Source organism: Anas acuta, chromosome 13 (assembly GCF_963932015.1).
Source record: "Anas acuta chromosome 13, bAnaAcu1.1, whole genome shotgun sequence".
NCBI lineage: Eukaryota > Metazoa > Chordata > Aves > Anseriformes > Anatidae > Anas > Anas acuta.
In genome coordinates, this window is record NC_088991.1 from 17,737,215 (window position 1) to 17,760,330 (window position 23,116).

The following is a 23,116-nucleotide window of genomic DNA, read 5'->3' on the forward strand; positions in this document are numbered from 1 at the left end:
AATGTGTACACTTTAGTTAAAAAAATAAGTAATTTAAAGTTTAAAAAAGGTTAATTAACAAAATGAACAGTAAAGATCTCATTATTTATTTAATTGGTTAAGACATTTTGGGTTCATTTCTGTTAACAAAAAAAAAAAAAAAAATTGTGTTTTTCATTGGCTCAAAAATTATTATTTTATTTTTGCTTGTTTTGTTTTGTTTTTGTGTCTGTCATCAAACAAAATTGTTTTTTGCCTGACTTTACTCTGGGGATAAGAGGCTATTTTGTTCCCATGACTATTCCCTGATCAGTTGCCTTTGTCTGGGAGTGCTAAACACAGGCACTAGCTATCACCCAGAATTTCTGTAGTGTAGATTGTGTTCATTGGAAATTGGATGATACCACCAAACTAACTTCCAAGCCATCAGAAAGAATTTATCAGCCCTAATACATGCTCATTTATGTGGACATACCTACTGTTTCAGCGCTTACCAAGAGGTGAATAGCTCCATCAGTCTAGTCAATACCACAATCCACTGTAAGGAAATACAGCTTTAGAAAGGAATCTGTATGTGTTTAGCATGTATTTATTTTTCTCCTTTGTGATGATGGGCTGTAAATCATTAGTAACACTGCTGTCAACAAAGTTTGAGTAGGGTAAGTGTAGAATAACTAAACTGTATCTAATCCTAACAGCTAGAGTTGCTGTATCTAATACTATAACAATGTAGAAGTCTGTATTCTACAGAGCTCTTTCAAAGACACTACTTCAACTTGCAAACAGTAATGTTTCTTTTGTTTGAAAAGTTATTCTGTTAATTCCAGTGCCAGATTAGAAAAATAGACTGTAAAAAGGAATTTTAGTGAAGTCTGAAATTTGGTAAAGACAACAGACTTTCATCATGCATATTAAGAATTGGGGAGTAAGGATATGTTTGGTGTGGTTTTACAGCTTATAGCTGAGAATAAAAGTAAAATTACTCAACGTTAGTTGCTGGGTAGGCCTTGTTCACCTCCGCTACTAATTCCTATTTGCATAAGTTTTATGTAAGAGTCTGCTAAAATGTTCTTTCTGCAAAATCACTTGGCGATTATGTACTGGAGTAGGCTGTTGAAGGTGAAAGAATATCAGTCTTCTAAATATTTTTCTCATTCTTTATTCTTACAATGAAGAGTTAAAGTGTAATGAGTGCTCATAATTCACATGCTAGACTTACAGATTTTTTGGAGGTCATTTTAGAATTTGGAGGTGGCATTTTAGAATTTCTACTGCATCTGTATCTTTGGTTTTTGCTTCTACATGCACTATGCAGTGACAAATAGAAAAGGCTGAAATCTGATCCTATTGAAAGAAGTGGCAAAACTTCCACTGACTTGCAAACAAGAGATATCAGGACTCCACCTCACTTCATGAATGATTAAGAAATGCAGTGTTAATGCTACAGGGTAAGCTGTTAGAACAAAATTAATGAGTTACCGTCGATTTTATGTGTCAGTGATCTAAAAAAAGGCTTCCAAATAAGAAATGTATTTTAGCTATGAATTATAGTATCTGTGCCCTGATACAGCATAGTAAATCACTGGACTGAAGTAGATATATGTGACTTTTTGTTCTATTCTGAAATATCCATTGGACAGAATTTGCAAATATTTTGAAGATCTACTGTTACCAGTGTCAGTACTGAGCAAGACCACATACTGGAATCAGAATTCTTTAACTTCCATATCGTAACACCTTATATGTTCCTTAAAATATATGTTCCTTTGGATCTAATTGGAAATAGAAGTGAAAATTGGAAATTGGAAATACCAAAAAGGGCTTCTTCTTTCAGCTCCTTCACTCTCGTTTCTGCTATTCCACTTACCCCTCTTGCCACAAGCAGAAAAATTGCATTACATTTGAATGTGCTGAGAACAGAGAAAAATTTGAAATGTTTTTAAGAAAGCAAGGCATTTTCTTCACAGTAAAAGTCATATTAATATACTCAGTAGACAGCAGCTGTATTCTACTAATATATCTCCAAGATTAAAATATATTATTGATTTTCTTAAAGGATACATCTATCAAACACAGTGCTCAATAAAAGGAACAATCACATCTAGATACTCTGGAAAAAGATACGAAGAATTCAAGGCCAGTACATGGACTAAAATAGGCAGGATGAAAACTGAGGTTAAAAACAAATTGTGACACGTAAAAATAATGTCTGGGTACTGATTAACAGGCCAGTGGGTAGAAGCTGCTGATCATCTTAAGTTTAGTTAAAGATAGACTCAATAGGATTATATGGTATGATTACACCAAAAGTTGTAGTGTCCTAAGATGAATTACTTCCTTTTGTAGGAGTACTTGCCATTAGCAATTCAGGCTATGGTGCTGTCAATAGAAATGGAATTTCTTAACCTGAAGTACCCTGTTTACACATACCAGATTTAGTAAGAACAGAAGTAGTAGGGGTGAAATAAACTGTGGAAACTTAATTCCCATTTATTCCCACACAAATGATTAGGGCGGAGCAGGATTTTGAGGATTAAAATAACATGTAACAATTTAGTATTCACCAGATGATCAATTTTCCACAATTTTATAAATTGACACGAAGAGCACTCTTTGCAAAGGGAGAAAAACGAGTTGCCATTTAAAAGCAGAAAAAGAAAACCAACTCAGCGGAGAATAAATCAAAGCATATTTCCCATACCTTGCTTTTCAAGATGCATAAGTATTATAACTGATCACTCCCTTATAATATAAATTATTTTTTACATTTTATGCTACACCTGTCTGACATACTCATTTACCATTGACGAATGCCTTCTTAGCCAGAATCTATCTACATCTGAGTATGATTCTATGATTTCTGTATAAGATCTACTAAGAAGCCTGGAGACTGTCACTCCGATTCAATCTCAGAAAGAGTGGTTAGGTATTTGCATGAGTTGCCCAGGGAGGTGGTGGAATCACCGTCACTGGTGGTGTTTAAGGAAAAACCTTTCCTTATGTGGTACTTAGGGACATGGTTTAGTGGGTAATATTGGTGGTAGGGGGACAGTTGGACCAGATGATCTTGGAGGTCTTTTCCAACCTTTATGATTCTAGGATCCATTAAAACAATTTCTGATTTTGGTGGACTAGTTCAAAACAAATACTGGAAAGTCTGGCTGTATATATTTAGGGAGGTAAAGGAAAGTGGAAAAAGAAGGAAGCATTTCATGAAAGCAAAGAAAATCATTAGCAGTATATTATATCATGGCATCTTAGTGGTTAGCCTAATGATGCTATCTTAATGAGTTATTTATTACAGAAATAAACTAGTGTAACTCTGGGAAGAATAAAGTAGAAACCAGTGACTCTTCAGGATTATTTTTTTTATACTTTCAAGAGAATTATATTTCTTTCATATTGTGTGCTTTCCCCTTTTTAAAATGAAAAGCCTCCTTCAGTTGTGTCTGTGAATCAGAGCTGTACCATTTTCATCAAGTAAGTAAACCTAGTTAATTCATTTTTATATAAAGAAGTCTGTGAAAATAGTCTCAGGGAATTGCTTTGTGGGCAACAATTTTATTTTATATTTTGCTGAACTACTAATGCAAACATTCAGTTATCTGGTAATGAAAATGTATGTGCACAGTCATGATTAAGAAGCCAGCACACAGTGTGTAAAAAGTTAAAAACTAACCCTAACGATTGTTTGCACAATAAAAAGCACAGGGTAGAAAAGCTTCTAGGGAAAAAAAAAAAAGCCACTGTAATTTGTAAAGGCTGCAACATGCATTTGATTACAAGCATTTTAAATGGTAGTGGTATTTTCTCGTGGATTACATTAAGAAAATTCTGTTGGTGTGGATGTGTGTGTGAAGGCAACAGAATTACCTGGAGCTCTATCAGTTACAACAGCTATTTTTTCACAATTCTGTCACTGTGTTCATAGTTTATAAGATGTAGATAATTCTTTATTTATGGGGTTTGGTGGATACTTGGAAAATGCATTTACATATGCAGATACTGTGTGAGAAATATAGTGTGAGAAAATGTAGATGTTTAACATCACACCCACCTATTTCTCATGGATACAAGACTTGCTGAACGAGGTGTTCCAGCCAGAAAGCTTCTTCTCCTTGGAGTCTTTGAACCAGTTGCCCTTCCTTTTTTACTGTGTTCACAAGCAGTTGTGATTGGATACATCCTCATGTCAAGACAATAGTTAAGTCACATGAAACAAATTGGTGTATCATAAGCTAATAATGTAGAGAAAACAGCAGAACCATTGTCTTTTTTGTTTTGTGTTTTTCTCATCATTGTTTCATTAAGTACTAAACATTAATTTCATAAAATACAAATCTTGATCTCTGATTACATTAGTAGAATATGCATTTAGACATTTTATTCATTTTTATGCAAGAAACTGCAACCTATTTTCTTTAGTAACTGGTGCTTTTTGACAGCACAGAAATAGTATTAACAAATAATATATTTTTTTTTCAAATAGATGATAAAAACATTAGAAAACTATCCGAATTCCACCAAAAAACTCTACTTCTTATGTGTAAAACATTTCAGTCTGTCTTTAAACTCCATTAACTAAAAGGCTTACAAAGTTATAAACATTATGTAGAAATTATATTGTCAGAGTTGTGTAATTTTGGGACTGCAAATTGCTTTTATCCTAAGGGTAAAATGATTAATGTACAGTAGGCTTGGAGATGTGGGAGTGTGGGGATGGGGAAGGGAAAACTTGGTGACAAAATTACTGGTTCCAGTTTTTTGAATGAGTACAAATTCCTGATGAGCAGCGGTTATTAGCATTTCAAACACTAATTTTTCTTTTGCCATTATGCAGGACACCAAGCTATCTATAAAGTATGATCATTTGTAATTCATGCTCTGTTCGCACACATGCACTGTGGCAGTAGCCTCAGCTATCCCAGGTATGTGAGAGGTCAGCCGGGGTGTAACCAAGCTCAAGTTTGCAGCCAGAACCACGGACTTACTGAAGAAAACAGTAAGATGAATCACGACCTAACGTGTTTGTAATATTTTAAGCTTTTACGGGGAAAGAATTATTAACAGTGAACCCTTACTGTGCACGTAGGCATCCTTTTAGTTAAGACACCTCTTTGAATTAGCATAAGAATTATGCAGATAAGCTCTTTATCTAGCTTCTGTATAGTCCTTTGAAGTCTTTAGAAGTTTAGAAATTAAGCTGAAGGATAATAACCTGAATAAATAACCCACATTTTATTTGTGCAAGAGATTTACTATGCTAAATATAGGTATTGATTCACATCAATATCTAGTAAGGTTATTTTTTCCATATACCCGTTTAATTGTATATCTAAGATGAGTTGTATGTTCACAATGAATTCCAGCGAGTTGAATTCAAATTTATTCTTAATTTCTTAAGAAATGATGGTATTTTGATGATAATTTAGGAATAATGCTGGTTACTTGTGGGACTCCCAGAGACAGGAACATAAAAGATAGATTCTGGCAGCCAAACGTTACATGTTCGTACTCAAGCAACTAGGAGCTGAAGACAGGAAGGGAAGTCAGAGATGCCAACAAAGAAAGGAGATGGGGAACTTCAGTTTCCCAAAAAGAAGAATTTGAAAGGGACTTTGTCCCTTTGGAGAAGGTTGTCATTGTTTCCATACAAAAATTACTTCAGTCTTTGGGACAATCTGCACCTGTCTTCACTTCAGACACATCAAGGAGGCCTGTTGGTACAGAAGTGCAGTCACCAGCCAGGTCCCTGGCACGCTGTCCTCTCAGCATGTCCCTGTGTCCCCCTCCCGCAGCGAGGATCTTACTATCCCTTCATGAATAACCAACTTGACTTCCATGCCTGATGAATGCCAAAGTGAGCGAGTGCTGAATTACTCCGTTTTTGTTTTTTTTTTTTTTCTCACTGGACTTGCTCCTTTAGGGCCTTTGTCGCACATTCAGTGTAACATGCTGAGAACCTTGCCCAGCTTGTAACGTGTTTTCTTTCATGACATTTTGATGTCACAAGGTCCTGCTTTTCGTATAGACTTTTAACTTTGCTATAAATTCTTTTTCAGCAATCTGTTAGTTGTTTTCAAAGCAAGTCACAATAACTTTGCTTTATTAGGTTGGAAATTAGGAGACATTTCTTCTCAGAAAAAGTAGTCAGGCATTGGCATGGTTGCCCAGGGAGACGGTAGAGTCACTGTCCCTGGGAGTGTTTAAGGAAAGGTTGGACCTCATGCATAGGGACGTGGTCTAGTGGGTGATACTGATGGTAGGGGGACAGTTGGACCAGATGACCTTGGAGGTCTTTTCCAGCCTTAATGATTTTATGATTTCCTTATATATCTTAATGTATGCAAATGATCTTTCGTACAGCTTTCAATATGGGAAGTTACTAAAAAGGAAGGGTAACCTGATACATACCCCAAAGTTGGCTTGCCTATACTGCAGGCAAATGATTCATCTCAATAATGGGGTGGATAACAGTCTAACCAAAGGGAAAAAAAAAAAAAGCCACCTAAATTAATATAATTCTGTTCCAGGAACACACATTTTCCACCAAATTACATTTATCAAAACCGATTATCAAAGCTTTATAATTAACTTCCTAGCAAATAAGAATTAGCATATATTATATGAGTACTGTGTGTTAATCAAATAATATTTAGCGAGGCACCCACCTATGCATGCCCAGGAATTACAAAGTTAATGAAAAATGGCAATACATGGAACTGTAACTAATTAAGCAAGACACAAAAAATTCTGTAGATGTTTGACTGAATATGTTAGAATTTACTCATTATCATATTTACATGGTAAGTTTATTCCTATACTGAAGTTGGCAAACTTATTGCAAGCTATTTAAAGTTAACTTTCAATTTCCTGTATACATTTATACCCACTGTATTTCTTTATGTGCTTTTCAATTTCTGTATTTTGAGTTTTAAAAATCTTAAATACCTAATGGGTTTTGGCTTAGAAGGGGAGAATAGGACAGTAGACAATGAAACCCCACTGTAATGTAACACCACCAGTAGCGTGCAGCTCCTCTGAGTGTTTGCTACTGTGTGACACACACAAGTCCATGTCAGAGGGTCTCCAAAGCTAGTGCTACAGACCAGCAAAAACCACAGCACTTCTGATGCTGGGCAGTGCTGGGTATTCACCGTCTCTCTGTGCCCGGGGGTAAGGATGCAAAAATAAGGTTGTGTTCAACCTTCTTATTTGCAGGTGTCAAACATTATGAAGTTTTTTGTACTCTTCAGAGAGGAAAAATAGAGAGGAGATGTCACAAGGTGTTCAGACCATAGCTGGGCTGAATTGGCCTGGGAAGCTGTTTCCATGTCACAGAAGGAAGCTTACAGGGAGTAAATGCTGAGTGTCCAGGCCTTTGTTGGCTAGCAAGTGTTAGGTGAGCTAAACCAAGGACTCAGATAAGTACCACAGCCCAGGGTGTAAAAGAGTGGCTCTAAAAGTTAGTTTTAGAACTACCACATAACCTGGGTTTTGGACATTTTTAATCTTTTTCTTTTCCTTGGAAATAAAAATACATATTTTTGGAAGCATGATTAAGAATGGGTATTCAGAAATAACAACTGTATATGACCTAATCAGTTTAATTGGTTAGGAATACCTAACTGGGTCTTGTCACTGCATCCATGATTGCATCAAGTTGGTACAAGATGCTTTTGGCCATTGTTGTTTCTAATAGAAGCTGTAGCATCAACAAGTCAGTTCTGTGGTAGCTCACTAGTTTCAGGTAGAGCATTCAGATAATATGAAGAGCTCTCTTTGCAACCATTAATGTTAGAAATGAATGGTCTACAAATACAAATCTTTGTGGCAATAATTCATCAATTTCACATAAGGTAATTGCTGCAAGTCTACATTTTCACCTTTTCCGCTTATTTATGCACATGCCTTTGTACTTAGAATTAAGTTAAAGATGTAAATAATTATTCCTCTCTTTAGAGGGGTAAACATTGACTGTATAAGCATCCAAATTGTTTTCCATACCATTTTTCGAGAAAAAAAGAGTGGTTGTTTAATAGGTATGTAAAAGAAAAAAAGTCTAATGTGTCTCTGTAATGACAAAGTCTGGGTCATGAAGGCTTTAAATACAAAAATTAGTTAAGTGCTTCTGTAGAAACTATGTAGTATAAATATGAGAAGCCACCAAAACTTGTAACTCTCCCAAATAGTTCGTTCTGTGCATATACACTGAATTGTAGTATATATCCTGACATGAAATAGGGTGTAATATAAACCCCAGGTTACCACTTTTTTCCATGATGCTTTATGTGGGCATTAAGAGAATCATGTGAAATAATTGATGTGTGCTAGTTTTAAGATAGGGACAGCTAGCTGTAATTCCATTCTGTAATATGTATTAGGGAAAAAAAAAAAGGATATGTGCTATTATGTAGAAAGTCATCTGTGATTATAAAATGCAAATATATGCAATGGAAGAGCAATTTACATGAGAAACTAGCACTGTTTGTGTCCTTAATTTATTTCCATGATTTTCTAGATCATAATGTGAAATGCCCTTGCTGTTTTTAATTAAACCTGTAAACTGAAGACTGTTTGCTTATTTTCTTTTCATAAAAAATTTTGTTGATTATAGAGCATATGTTGTTTATTTAGAATGCTAGCTCTCACCGTTCAGATGTATTTGAATTTTCTTTGTATACACTTTGAGCTTGTGAGGCTTTTTCTTCTGAAATGTTTTTGGTAAGTGAAAAGACTTCCCAGAGTCTGTATTTCAACTAATATCTACCAGTTGAAATGGATCTTTACAGATCATCCAGCAGAAATACGGTGAATGGCAGTCTCATGTACTGACACTGAGATGGGGTGGGGCATCGTATTTGTTGCAACCACAGAAAAAAAAAAAGAGTTTTGGTGGTGTCAGTGACTGAGGGGGGTACGGGTGTGAGGAGCGTCTTTCAGCACACTTCTGTATGGAAACAAAAGTTTGGGATTTTGCTGTCTATCCATCTCTTGCCTGATAACTTTTTAAATATATTGAGTAGTTTCACACTAATTTGTCAGTGTTAGAAACCCAAAGTAAGTAATTTCTACTGGCTTAATGAAAATATATTACCAGGTCAGGGACTGACATAAAAATAGCACTGTGGAGCAATAAACTGTAGTCTGAGCTCAACCATAGAATAGAATATTAGAAAATCCACCTGGAGGAGCCATTAGAGTGCTGTTAAGGATGTGCTTATACTTTGGACTTGGATGATCTGGAGATACAGTGTCTGTATACCAGGCTATATTCTCTCATAGCCTTGAGTTCTGTTGTATCATCTGTATGCCAAATTATTGCTGTTGAATGTCACTTTTTGGATAGTGCCTCAATTCTTTTAATTTTATAATTTACCTATTTTTTTCACTCTTGAAGAAGGAACCCTTCCATCCCACACTCATAAAGATTTTTCCTTCATTTGGTATTAACATATCACTTGTCCCATATGTATGTGTAAAGTGCTTACATAAATTTTATAGGTCTACTGTTCAAAATTCACTGGGTTGTAACTGGGAGGCTCCTACTTTCTGTTTCTTTCACTGATCTTTTGATCAGGCTTTTCAGAGTATTCAGCACTTCTTTATACAATAAAAATGTCCTTTCTAGGGAGTTAACAACTAGATACTGAAAAAGAAAAAAAAAAAAAAAAAGATTATGAGCTGACATTGTATTAGTCAGTAGAAAAGGTGTTCTGCTTATGCTTGGTGATAAGCTCCTTAAAGTAAGCACCATGGTAGAAATATTGACAATATATAGACTGTTGTATCAAAAGAGATGTTTGTTTTCATGACATAGTTATTTTACTCAAATGTTATGTGTATTTTTTTTCTGTTTGAGTTTATTTTTCTGATTGAATCCTTGAAGATAAATGCTTTTCTAATTTCATATATGGCTTATGCCTTTGGTATCTGGTTTGGCCAGCTGGTATATCTGTTTGTATCAAAAATCCAGCCATCAGAAGATGGCTCTTTTAACTCTTCCATTTTTGAACACTTGAATGGACTTGCATATCCTTTTTGCAAATACAGAATTGTATTTTCTCTTTCAAAGAATTACTGCATGTTGTTTCTCATTTTTTGATCAGACCATGCAGAAAATGTAGGAAAGATAAGTTAACCAAGGACTACAAGGAAAAGAAAACGATCTTCTATTAAAAAAAAAAAAAAAAAAAAAAAGTTGACATTTCAACAATGATCCTCTTTTATTAGATTATGAAAAAGATGTTTTGATTACCAAAAAAATCAGTAGAACAGAGATACAGGAAAGGTGGTTGGAAGAGATTAGGCTGGTAATTAATATGTGCTTTATCTGGGGAACATACAGTTTGAAATCTGTGCTTCACCATCTTTCTGTGCTCCAGGTGGTGCCCTACGAGTGGATTATAAAGGCAAACCCACAGCTGGAGATTCTGTTTATAATAAATTGGGGAGAGTAGCTCTAAAATACAGGAGACTAAGATTCATGGTTCTGATCCTTAAGATCTTAATAATATTATAAAATTATGGCGTTTTATATTGCAAGGCCCTAGTGGTCAGCAGTTTAATTTCTAAGTACCATTACGAGGCAAAGAGGCAGAGCAGGTACTTGGGCCTGAACATATCACAACTCAGGTGAATTCATTGTTATTGCTACTATCACTGTTTTAATGTATTAGCAGCAGTAACGTGTTAATATGCAACTATTAAATGGGATTTGTTTAATCAAGAGGAATGTCCTTGGGGGAAAAAAAAAAAAAAAAAGTAAGGCTTAATAGCCAGAGCAGTTGTAAGTTATACTTCAGTGACTCAGTGTTTTTATTTTAGAGATTAAGTCTTTCTTATTTTTAAAATGCCCAATTACAGTCTAGAAGGAATATAAAATCCATCAGACCACCAGCATGACTGGTCCCCAAAGAAATGCATGTCAGAAGTCTCCCATTCTGTTGAAAGTTGAGTTCTGGGAGTGAAGTATTAAATCCAACCAGAACTGTGCTCATTACGAAGTGTATTTTCTCTGTATATTTTTTGCTATATGTAAATTACAAGAGAAAGCTTCCAAGTGCTTTAATGTCCATAACTGTTTCATAGTTCTTTCTTCTCTGCGGATTGACACGGTGTATAGTGTATACTGTATAGTATACTATACAGTATATACACATATATATACTAGTATATATACTATATACTCTATAGTATATAGACACAGTATAGTGTTTCACAAGAGAGGTCTAAGTACACAACTCTTGTGATCTGCTGGTCTATTTCTTAAACACTTAACAAGAGTGAGTGTGTACAGGTTTTCTAAGAGTAAATTGGAATTATGAAAACTGATAGACTCCAAAGAAAGCAAAGTTCAGTAGTAGGTTGAAGTCCAGTGGCTGTTTCAGGAGGAAACTGCTGAGAACAGACCAAGCTGCTGTGGAAGAAGAGAATGGAGGTTTCATGCCTATGTTTGTGAAGTCCTCTAAGTCACCAGAATTATCCCTGCTAGTCTTTAAAGTCTTTGCAGTTCTGAATTGCTTTAATATGAGCAGACATTTCTTCCGTTGCAGTATTGGGAATCCTTCTATGTATATTAAAAAAAAAAAAAGTGAAACACTGAAGATTAATATTCAGTATTGTTTCAGTATTGTACTAATGTACTGTGGACACCAGTCATAACTAATGGATGGTAATACCACCAAATCATCAACCATCTGTAGAACCAGTATCACAGTTAATATCTAAAATTCAAGAATTCAGACTCTCTTGTCACATGTTCTGATTTCTACAGATACACAATATCATTTTAACTATTATTTTTCATTTTTTTTCTATATATTTTATAATTGCATATAAGTAAATTCTCGGTCAGCACACAGCAAGGTACAAGTGGCTTTCTGTAGGATGTCTTTGTTATGAACTTTACTTCGAAATAAAGATCATATCAGACTTTTTTTTTCCTCCCGTACTTTTTTCTAGTGCCCTTGGGGTGATAAAGCAAAGGACTTATAAAGCAATTTGGCTTCATTCCAGTGTCAGACAATGCATTTGATTGTGAAGTTCTAAGATCAATGCAGTTTCTTGAAACTAATCTCAGTCTAAAAAAAGTCATGACTGATACATGCAGATAGATTTGATCTACATCCTTATGTGTCTACTATATTTCTGTAGATTCTTCTAGTGGAATATTAAAGGACATTTTCCAAAAACTTACTTTTATACGGTGATGTTAATATTAATATGGTATTTTGTACTTGACATTTGCCCTCTGTTTCTAGACTCTTGCTGTTCCACAGATGTTAAGACAGTTTCTCAGTTTTGCAGGTAGACAACAGGAATGACTAATGAGAATCAATTCCTAAAATAATAAGAGTTTAAGATATTAGGCTAGTCAGTGCAAGATGCTAATTTACTTTTCAGTAAATATCAGTTTTTTGCATCAATTGCCAGTTCTCGTTTGTGTTTTTTTCTCATTACTTGAATGGTAGGTGGTATAATACTTGAAACACCCTGCCTCTGGAGGCACACAATTGAATAAGAATCTCAGCTCCTACATTTTTTACATGAAAGAGGCAATGTGAAAAGGAATATACTTATCTTGCTATTGCAGTTAACCTTGCCACTATGCAACAGAAATATATAGTATGTAATATTTTGATTTCTGAATATCACTTTTTGCATTCAGTTATTGGAGGCAAGGTGATGAAACAGAAAATACTTGCAATTGAAAGACAAAATGGTAAGAGAGACTGAACAGTAAATCAGTGATGTGCTTCATGATTTCCTCAAGATGCTAGATAAGGCACAAGAAGAAAGCGGGTAATTAAAACTATTCCAAAACAGAAAAAAAAAAAGAAGTTATTGACATATGATCTGAATTGAAATCTGTTGAGTTACTGAAAAGATCTTCATTTTTTAAGAATTTGATTGTTGCCACTTTCAAAAATGAGTAAGTTGCCTGCTGTTTCTGGTTGTATTGTAGTGTCTGCATACTATTGTTCCATTTCTGACTTTTCTGCCATGTCAGTGGCTTAAGTGTCTGCCATAACCCCCAGAACCTTTTCTGCCAAGCTCTTTTCCAACCAGTTGGCCCTCAGTGTGTACTGGGTTATATCTTCTAAAAGATTCCGCCATAAGGATTGACTTGTTTAGCTTCATACTAAAGACAGTCTCACGGTGTGGGCGCAGTTGCTAGAAACTTTTGATTTCTAATAACCTTTTCAAGATTTTAATCATATTGCTAGTTTAGGAATTTTCATGCTAATGCAGTGCTGCCCTCCTGCTCTCTTCCATCTTTTATGTAAAAATAGCTCCTCACAGTATGTTTTTTGTCTTTTCATGCCACTGGGGAGAGTGAATTTATTTTATTGTTTGAAAAGCAAAAGTGCATTATATCTGACCATGTACTTCTGATAGGTATCTGAATAATTCTGTTCTCACAGAAACTTTTTTTTTTTTTTCTAAAGTTGAAAGCATCTCTTTTCCTTAATGTTTGGTATGTAGTAACAACGCTACCATGTTTGCTCGTGAACTTTGGAGACATGTAGAACGGATAAGAAATTGACATGGAGGAAAGAAAATTAGTATCTGGGTTTGATTCAGTTGTTTTGCAAGTGAAGTTGTAAACAAATGTGGAATTTAGAGGAGGATTACAAAGTCTTGATTTATTCCATTCTGCATGTTCAATATTGGTATTTTCATTCAAGAGAAAAAATGTACATATAGTAGATACATCAGGACTAGATCAAGATACCAGCAGTATTAATTCTTGTATTAATTCTTAACTTGTATTAATTCCTAACATTCACATTTTATAGCTCCACAGAAGTAATGAATTTTTAACCTCTGATTTCACTGTCTGCAAGTTAGGTAAAAAACTCAATAGAGTTGTTGGGAGATAAAAATGAACATCAAAGGGAAGTTACATCTTACTTCATATACATCTATGTGTGTAAATGTGTGTGATTTATATAATAGAGAAGCCCATGCAGTAGTCTCAATCAGTACTTAGAGGCTTTTTAATACAAATTCAAAGCCCATTTATTAATTTTCCACATATGTACAAAGAGACTCTTAATTTCACTGAATTATTTCCTTATTTTCTTCTTCATGAGGATAAAAAAAATATTTTTACTTTGTATTTTGACTCTTCGCTTAATTGTCGGTGAATAACTCTGACTTGGTCTTACAACTTTCAAGCCAGAAAAGTCACCAAGGAATTTTATAAAACTTGTAGTTCTTCAAAAAGGTAAACTTCAGGGCAGGTTCACCTCTTGTTCTCAAATCCTCCCAGCATTAAAATTGATGAAGAGATGATTTATCAGGATGAAAACTGTTCAACCATGACATACAGAAATTCAGAGCTCCATGTATGTCCTCATTTGTCATTGTCATCAGTCATTCGTCATTTATGATCATTACAGTTTAATGCAGCAATGGTTCAAATTCTGTTTTGAAATAGGTCCCATCATACATTTGTAGAACCCCATTTAGAATCTTTGAAAGTATTAATTTATTTAAAACAGAAACTTAACGAGGCTCTTCGCAGTCCCAAATTCACACTGAAATGTATGTGGGTCAAACCATGCTATTGTATGCGATCTTTATTCCTTATTTCAGTGAAAACTTTTTTTTTCCTAAGAAGAAAAGCAAAATTTATTCCTCATCCTATTTTTTTTTTTCCCAAAGAACAAAGTACTTGAAAATAACTTGAATTGTCTACAGCAGTGTTGTGAATTTTCATAGTGCTTTATGTTAGGGTTAATCAGCTGATAAGAATCAATGCAGTTGATCATCTGATTAGCTGAACTAAATTGTAATGAGGTGCTAATTAAGATAATTTGTAAACATAGAGCATGCATATAATTCTTAAGTTTTCTTAAGCTTGACTGTGTCCTGTTGTACTAATCTTTATTTTCCTCTTTATTTTGTGTTTATGTTCACATGCTGTATTGCCTTCTTGCTTTCAAGATTAAAAAAAAAAAAAAAAGACGTATTGGCTGCTTTGTAAGGAGTTTGAAAAATGATTGTGACTGATATTTTCACATTCATTTTACTCTCTGATGAAGGTAGAAAATTGGCTGGACCACTTGCTTCCAAAGGTTATGACCAGGAGTGCAAACTGCCAGTTGGTTACTAGCGTATCCCTTAGGAATTGCTACTGGGCTCAGTGCTACTTAATGCTATTAAGAGTCTGAGTGTTAGGATAGAGTGTTAGGATGAGTGTTAGGATAGAGTGCCTCCTCAGCACCTCTGTGGATGACATCTGCTTAGAGGCAGTGGCTGATATGTTTGAGGGCAGGGCTGCTCTTCAGAAGGACTTCAACAAGCTGGAACAAAGGATTGGCAGAAACCTTATAAACTTCAATGAGGACAGATAGAAAGTGCTGTCTCAGGGATGGAATGACCCCATGCAACAGTGTAGGATAGAAATTGTAGATGAAAACCAGAAAAGTACCTGGGATCTTAGCGGACAAGTTGAACAAGAGTCAGCAGTATGTAGGGCAACAGTGAAAGCAAACTGCATTATCAAGGGTTCCTGTCCAGGTCAAGGTAGGCATTTCTTTTCCTCTGCTCAGCCATGGTAAGATGACTTCTGGTATGCTGTATGAGCTTGTGGGCTCCCCAGTATGGGACAGACATGGGCATGCTGGAGTGAGTCCAGCAAACAGCCATCAGGGTGGCTGGGGGCTTGAAGCACAAGAGGTGTAAGAGAAAGCTGGGTTAATTGGGTTTGGTGAGACTTAGGAGAAGAAGCGAAAAAGAACAACTATGCCATCATAATTCAGGTATTTTGCTCTTTTGTAATACTTGCTTCAAAATAATTAACAGAGATTTATAGACAGAGCTCAATAAACAGAGAGCTGCAATAGCCTTTGGGCAATTTGATGTCATTTAAAACCAAAAATAATAATGCATATTTGAAAAATTATAGAACAAAATCAAGCCTAAAGAGAGAAAACACTCAAATCCCATTAAAATTCAATGCAGTATTATTTCACTTACACCAACAAGGTTTCTTGTTCTTAAAATTAAAGGTAATTAACATTTGTTTCCTTGTTTGTTTTCAATTTAAAATAATTGTGTAGAAGTTAATTCTCCACTGTCTAATGTTTGAGCCTTAAACACACGCACACACACACACACAGAGGAAATCTCATTTGAACCAAGATTGTCTGGTAATGATTTTGATCACAGAATTATATTATGGTTTCATTAACTCCAACAAAAACTTTGGGTTCTTGTGCTTCCAGCAATTATAGTTCATTTAGATAAATATGTAGGTTGCTCTACCTTTTTTTTTAGGGCTGTTTCTCTTTGGAGAAACAAAGATGTTGAATTGTTACTGTTTAGCATAGTTATGTTCAACAAAGTTACCATTAAGCTTCACTTGATGCTTTCAGTAACTTGGAACTGCTTGGAAAAAGCACACATAATTACAGAGGACTCGCCCCTCTTTAGTATGGGTTAGCATACTACTCTGTCAATAAGGCAATAATAATAATACCTTGGAAAAAGTAGCAAAGCAATTTCAGTATCATGATAAATGTTTCAGATAAATTGCTAGCTTGTGCATTGACCTTGGTGAGTGCTTTCATGGGAATGTAGCATGATTATATATAACTTGTCAAACAAAACAATAGTTTATGATCTTAAAAAATTAAATTGCCTCAGCATAATTACAAAAATGGACAAAAAAGACAATAAATGCAAGTAACTGTTCAGGTCATGTCTTTATTAATAGCATGTCATTAAGCAAACTAAAAAGCGCTAACTATGCCATATCTAGAGATTAAGTGGGAGCAGAACCTCATTAGCTCTAACAGGAAATCTCAGTCAGATGATAGCAGGGCTGGGAGCACTTCACTAAGTACATCTGTATAGTCCATCCTTATTAAAGGGTCGTGTCGAGAAACAAGGCACCTTAAGTACTACAATATATTGGGTTGGCTCAGAGCCTCGTAGAGATACTGTAGAGCTCCACCTATCCACTAAGAAGCCATTTGCCTGTCTGTCTTGACAACGGCAAATGTTTAAATGGTTAGAAGAAAGTATTTATTCAGAATGAACTCAGATTGGTCAAGAGAATTCTTTCTGTGTGAAACAGCCTTAGTGGTCTCTTGGATTTGCTGGTAGATGAGTATCCTCAGTTTCACACAGACACATGAGCTTGTCTTTTTATGCACTTCCAGCTTTTCACTGTATTTTGCTTCTTATCTCAGCTGTTCGTTATGGTGTTGTGCAGCAGCCTTTGCACTCCCCTTGGGAAGCTGTGCTTTCCTAACAATTCGCTGTGTGGGCAGCTTCAGCCAAGAGGCGCTAGCCAGGTCCCTGCCCAATGTGAAAGGGAGCACAAGGATGTAACACAAGTACCCCACACAGGGTGATGATGAATAGTTAAGGAAAAGGAATAGAAGTAAATTGAGGCAAGCCAACTAGTTTCTGCTGCAAGGCTCTGGACTGAGGTTTCCAAGGGACAGAGTGTCAATTTAGCTAATTGTTCACACTGTTGTGATACACCACCTATGACAAAAAAGGGTTAGTTCCTGCCAGAAGTAACTGAGAGGAGGTTTTAAGTTTTTCCCTTCTTGCATAGGCCAGGCTTGAACTGATCTCTGTCAAAAAGCCTTGTAGCATTAAAACAGAGATGGCCATTAGTGAAATGTTATGCTACCAAATGAAACTGGAGGTTGAGAAATCAGTTACAAGTAGGGGGAAACGAGCTGTATTACAGAAAATGTTAATGATATATGGACACTACTGTAAGTGTATGCAGAAAGTATTACATTCAATTCGGAAATTTGTTTTCCCACAGTAGCAGGAAGATTACTGAAGCAAATCAAGAGCTGTCAAAGACACTGATAATTCTCTGTCATTTCTTTCTTGCATCATTTCTGTGAAATTATGCCTTTATAGCCTTGTAGCCCTGTAAATACCGTGTTCCTATTACTTGCAACAGGTCACAGTGTTAGATAACAACACAGTTCGTGCAACCTTCCTGGCTTTGTGTGGACTTGCCTGGACCTGTGTGAGCTCTGTGTTCCCTTGTTTGGTGGTAACAATTATGTGGCAAACAGGTGCCGCTACCTACTTTGGTTTAGCTTTCTTATGATTGTCAGTTGTGTGTATATGTGTATATAAATATGCGTATATACACATACATTGTTATATACATTTCTGTAGATGGTAGATAGGAATAACAAGTAGTTTTACTGTGAAGAATAAACTACCTATGACCCTGGAATAAAAATGCTGCAGAGGAGAGTATAAGAAAGAGGTAACAGCAGGGGCTTTGAATCTACAAGCACAGGATGATATCAGAAGCTCAAGAGCTGTAAATAACTCACCAGTGGATGATTACTGGTAAAGCAATCAGGCCTGGGCACTGCATAAAGCCAGTTTTAGGGGGTAGATAACAAAGAGAAGAAAAAACGAATGTCTAACATGTATGAAAACATACCATAAATAGTACATGACATATATTTGCAAACCAGTGAAGAAGAATGAGCATGTGAGCAAACATGTAAAAATTACCCCAAGGGATTCCAGGGGTGAAAGGAAAGAGAACATAGGTACAGGTAAGCATAACATTGTAGAGAGGCATTGATTTGGGAACATTTGAGTACATATTTTAGCTTTGCATATTCTGAGAAGTAGGTGCTAGTATCATTGTAACCGAGAAAATAATAATACTTCAACTATTAAGACCTCAGTTAAAATAACAGTCAATTCTTGGCTTTGCATATAAGGTGTGTTCCTTTTCCTAATATGCAGACTTAACTCCAACAAACAACAGAACTCTTAGTGCAGCACAGTACTGACTGATGGAGATTATTGCAACCTACACAGTAATTTAGATAAAATAAATTGCTAGCAGTTTGCTGCACAGCAGCATGCCCAACCCAGTGCAGTAGTGACTCCAAGCTGTGCCTCTCACAGTTAGTAAAATTTGCAAGAATTACCCAAAGTCTTTCCTCGGCAGTATTAGTAGTTAGAGTTCTTGAGCAAGGAAGCACCTATAACTTGGAATGCCTACATCTATTTCTAGAGGTATAAAGGATGTCAGTTTAATCAGTTTGGAGGTCAAGCTACCCCACTTCTATAGGGTGCTGTGAAAACTGGCAAGTTGCTGATCTAGGAGGGAATGCAATAAGAGCCATCATTTATAGTCTGGAAATACTGTCCATCTTACAGATTAAATTTCTATACATGTAAATGGTTAATCAGCTTGATATTTCTGAATTTCAGCAAAGTCCCCCCAATCCTCTGAAATGGGGATTAGTTAAGACATTTTGTATAACTAGTTCAACTTTGCTGCAACTTTACAGTGTCCATAAAGGTAAGGAAAATATAAATATTTGTAAGCTGACATACTAAACTGCTTAATTTATCTCATAGTGGCATATTTAGTTCAGCTGTGACTGACTACACATTGTCCTACCTATAAATAAAGTCATTAGACTGTCCATGGAGCCTTCCAAATATGTGTCTATAATCAGCAGTGTTATAATCCCAACACTTTCTGTATTGGTAGTTTGATCTATACAAGCTCAAATACAATAGTAGAGGGATTTTAAAAGTCAAATAAATGTCACTGGAGTGCAGCAGTAAATGTGTCCAAGGAACATGCTACCTTAATTGAAAATTCAAATTACTGAGCATTGCCACTTTTCAATAAAACATTCAGTGCTGTTGAATGAAAAATCAATAGCTGCTTTATAGTGCATTTTTCTTTAAGCAGTAGGCAAGCACTCAATTCCCCTTAAAAAGATTTTTATTCTTCTATCTGTAATATTTACATCTCTTCCTGTTTCTTTCTCTCTCTACAGCAGAATAATCTTCAGTTTCTGTTGTAAACGGAAACAGAGCTCACTTCTAAGAACAGAACATGGTATTCAAATTTGGTAGTCATTGTTATAGTTTAAAGCCATTGCAAATTCAGCTGGCTCCATAGTTTTTTGTCTCTCTGTTTGTTTTTTAGTGAGCACTTAATTTAAACTGTGTCTACTGAGATTTCAGGAAACACTTTTTGTTCACTTTTGGATAGGATAGGATTTAGTTTTAAGGCAGCAGCCTTGACATTCTTGTAGAATAACTGGAGACTTGTCTTTGTTATCTAGAGAAGAAACGCTATAAAAATATGTAAAAGTTTGGGTAGAAATGGTAAAAATATGCTGGAAATTTGTAGGTTGAAAGGAAATTGTAGGTACCTATGAAAGCAGAGATGGTGGTGGCACGTGAAGTTCTCTGAGAAGTTTCTCCATGATGCTTAATGGAGATGGAGTGCATTCCTGCTGCTTTTGATCACTGACTATACATTTGACAGTCTTCCCTCTGGGTAGGCTCTAGCATGAAAGGGCCAGTACTTTGTGTCACTTTTCCCTTTCTGTTTTCACTTGCTTTTCTCACGAAGTAACACAGAAACCACATTAGTATTCTGCTGCATACCTGGTAGAAATGCTACTTTCTGCATTCTCTTCTTGTACCTGCTGCCTTCTCTTCTTGTATGCTTGTGAGGCAGTGACAGTGATGCTTTATATCTAGTAAATCTGCATCACCAAGGCTTTGTGAAAGTTCCGCAACCTCTCCTCTCACTTGTTCCTATTCCTGTCCCAGCTCTGTTCCAGCAAGTGCTCTCATCTCCAGTGTGGAAACTAATGCAGTAATCTGTATGATAGGAAAGAGAGATTTTTTTTCAGATTTTCCATATAACTTGTAGTAAGAAAAGCTATCATGTTACAGACTGATCTGTACATAGACTGTTGGGAGTTTTGAGTCAAAATTATATTGATCTTCAAGGGTAAGTATGTAATAGTTCATTAAGTTCCAGCATTTAAATCACAGATATTGATTATAGCTGATAATTGTATACATAGTGTCACTCTGTAAGACATAGCCTGAAGTTTTGTGTGCACTTCATTCTCAAGAGTTTTTAGAATTACTTCTAAGCACCCATTGTTTTCCAAATGAGGGAGCAATGACACTGTTACTTAGAGTATAGCCTCCCAGGGCAATGTGCCTTTCTAAAAAGATCAGGAATAAGCTTTAATTTAAGTTAGCAGATCAAAATTCCTTGGAACATGGATGAAAATTGTGTGTGCCAATATAGCCTCATTCGTTTAAATGGAATTTGTCCTTTGTAGCATTTCACTGATGTGACTTAACAACAAGGATCATTAGCCTCTGAGCTAAGAATGAGAATGAGAAAAGAGCCAGATTGAAGTACACGTTACAGCAAGAAAGCCACTGCTGATGCGTGTGCTCAAAGTACTTTTGCTCTTCCCTATTTCAGATTGAATCTTTATCTCAGCTTTGTGATTGCCCCCTTTACTATAAGCAGCTGTCTTTTTTTTTGTTGTTGTTCCACAGCTTATCAAATTAACAGATGCTTGTTTTGCAGCATGTGTTGACTTAGAAAAATACCGAAGTATTATCAAATGTAGAAACTGGGTGTGTAGACTGATGCTGAAATTCTCCTCTGTGTAAAGTAAATCATGAAGAAACAATGGCTCATCACCTAAAGGCAGAAATCTAATCTGTATTTGTGATAACAGATCTAAATTCTGGCAACTTTCAGTATCTTACACTCTTTGCTTTTAGCTAACTAAAAATGTGAGCTTGTTTTTTATCTCATCAGTGAAAGTCAATGAATGATGAAAGAACCCAAGCCTCTGTTATTTTGCTTACTGAATAGAGTTACTGTCCTTAGGTGACTTCTGACTTTTTCAGTCAGCACATGATGCTTTTTTATTTGTTCTGAACATATCCACAAGTGGTTATTAGAGACCAAAATGAAATATGCTCTGTCTCTACATCCTCACCTACTTTTCCTTTACAGCAGAGACTTCTTTGACCATGTTATATCTTGACCATGTATATCCTGGTTTGGTGTATGGCTCTTTGAACACTTCCATGCCATGATGCCTTTTTTGGTTCAGTAATCTGAATCAGCAGACAAAACAAGTTCCTGCTACTGGGCTTCCTGCAGTCTTGGTAAGTGTCCTCACCACCTGACTGTTGATCATGCTGGTTTAAGGGTCACGTTTAAAGCAAAGCACAGGCACAATCTGCAAAGCATCCTGCAGTTCTTGTGCATTGCTTGTCCAATTTGGGGACTCACTTATGTGAGTACTTGTGTACACTCTGCTTGGCATCAGAAAGAAACATGTGGAGTAGGGAGGGAAGGGAGTAAAAGGAAGCATGAAGGACCTGGTCTTGTTGTGACATGGAATTGGGATGTACCTGGAGCATTATCTGAGAGCTGGGAAGCGTTTTGGCATCCCAGAGTACAGACAGAACATTGTTTTCCTTTTCTGCATGGTTTGTTCCATTCATTTTTAGAAAATTTCAAAGCTCTTAACCCTGATCTGAATCAGAATGTATGAAAAAATGGTTATTCAAAAAAAGTGTGTAAATGGAAGATTTTCTAGTCAATTTACACCCCCAATATTTAACAGTAGTGATTTGGATGCTGAAAGTTTGTTGTTTGTTTGTTTGTTTTTCCTCCAGTGAAATCTATTTTATTTAATAGTATATGAAAAATAAATAAATACTTGATTATAGAAAGTTATCGACCAGCAATTGCATAGGGATAGAAAAGATGAGCAACATAAAAAACAGACGGAAGAAATGTACAGGGGTTACTTCTAGGTAAGAGTGAAAGATGGATAAATCCAAGTTTAATTCTGAGTGGATCTTGTTAACCAAATGATTCAGAAGATGATGTGTGGAGGGCTATAGAATTGGTGGGTTGCCTTCAGACTTGGCTTAACCTTGAAGAATTTCTCTGAAGTCAGTGACTGTATTCAGTCAATTTTTTTTAGTCTTTTTCAAATGAAAGTTACCAATATTCTGCTATGAAGTAGCAAGAGGTGCAAAAAATAATAGTAATGCCAACCCTTCTTACTGAAGAATGTAATAAATTGTAAAAAGCAAATAGTGATTGAATGTAAATGACATTAAAATTAAGATTTTACTGATTTTCCTTTTAAGAAAGATTTCCTATGCTTTTTTTCTGAGTTTCTAAAATAGAGATTTTTTTTTTCTTCTGTGCTGTAGCTTTTCACTGTTTGTGGTCTGTCTCAAACAGGGTAACTGAGAAACGTTAAATAAAATCAAATTGGTTAGAACATGTTTCCCTAGAGTGACATAA

The 23,116-nt window shown here is 35.7% G+C and overlaps 1 long non-coding RNA gene across 5 annotated transcripts in view; it reads left to right on the forward strand.

Moving 5' to 3' along the window:
- Positions 1-23,116, forward strand: part of LOC137863694 (uncharacterized) — a 264,783-nt gene that overhangs the window by 157,212 nt on the left and 84,455 nt on the right. For 4 of the 5 annotated variants that reach the window (XR_011101045.1, XR_011101044.1, XR_011101046.1 and 1 more), the window contains exon 5: positions 21,803-21,957. The exons of the other annotated variant lie outside the window; for it this stretch is intronic. This is a non-coding gene — a long non-coding RNA (uncharacterized lncRNA). The remainder of the gene's footprint in view (positions 1-21,802; positions 21,958-23,116) is intronic. 5 annotated transcript variants of the gene reach the window in all.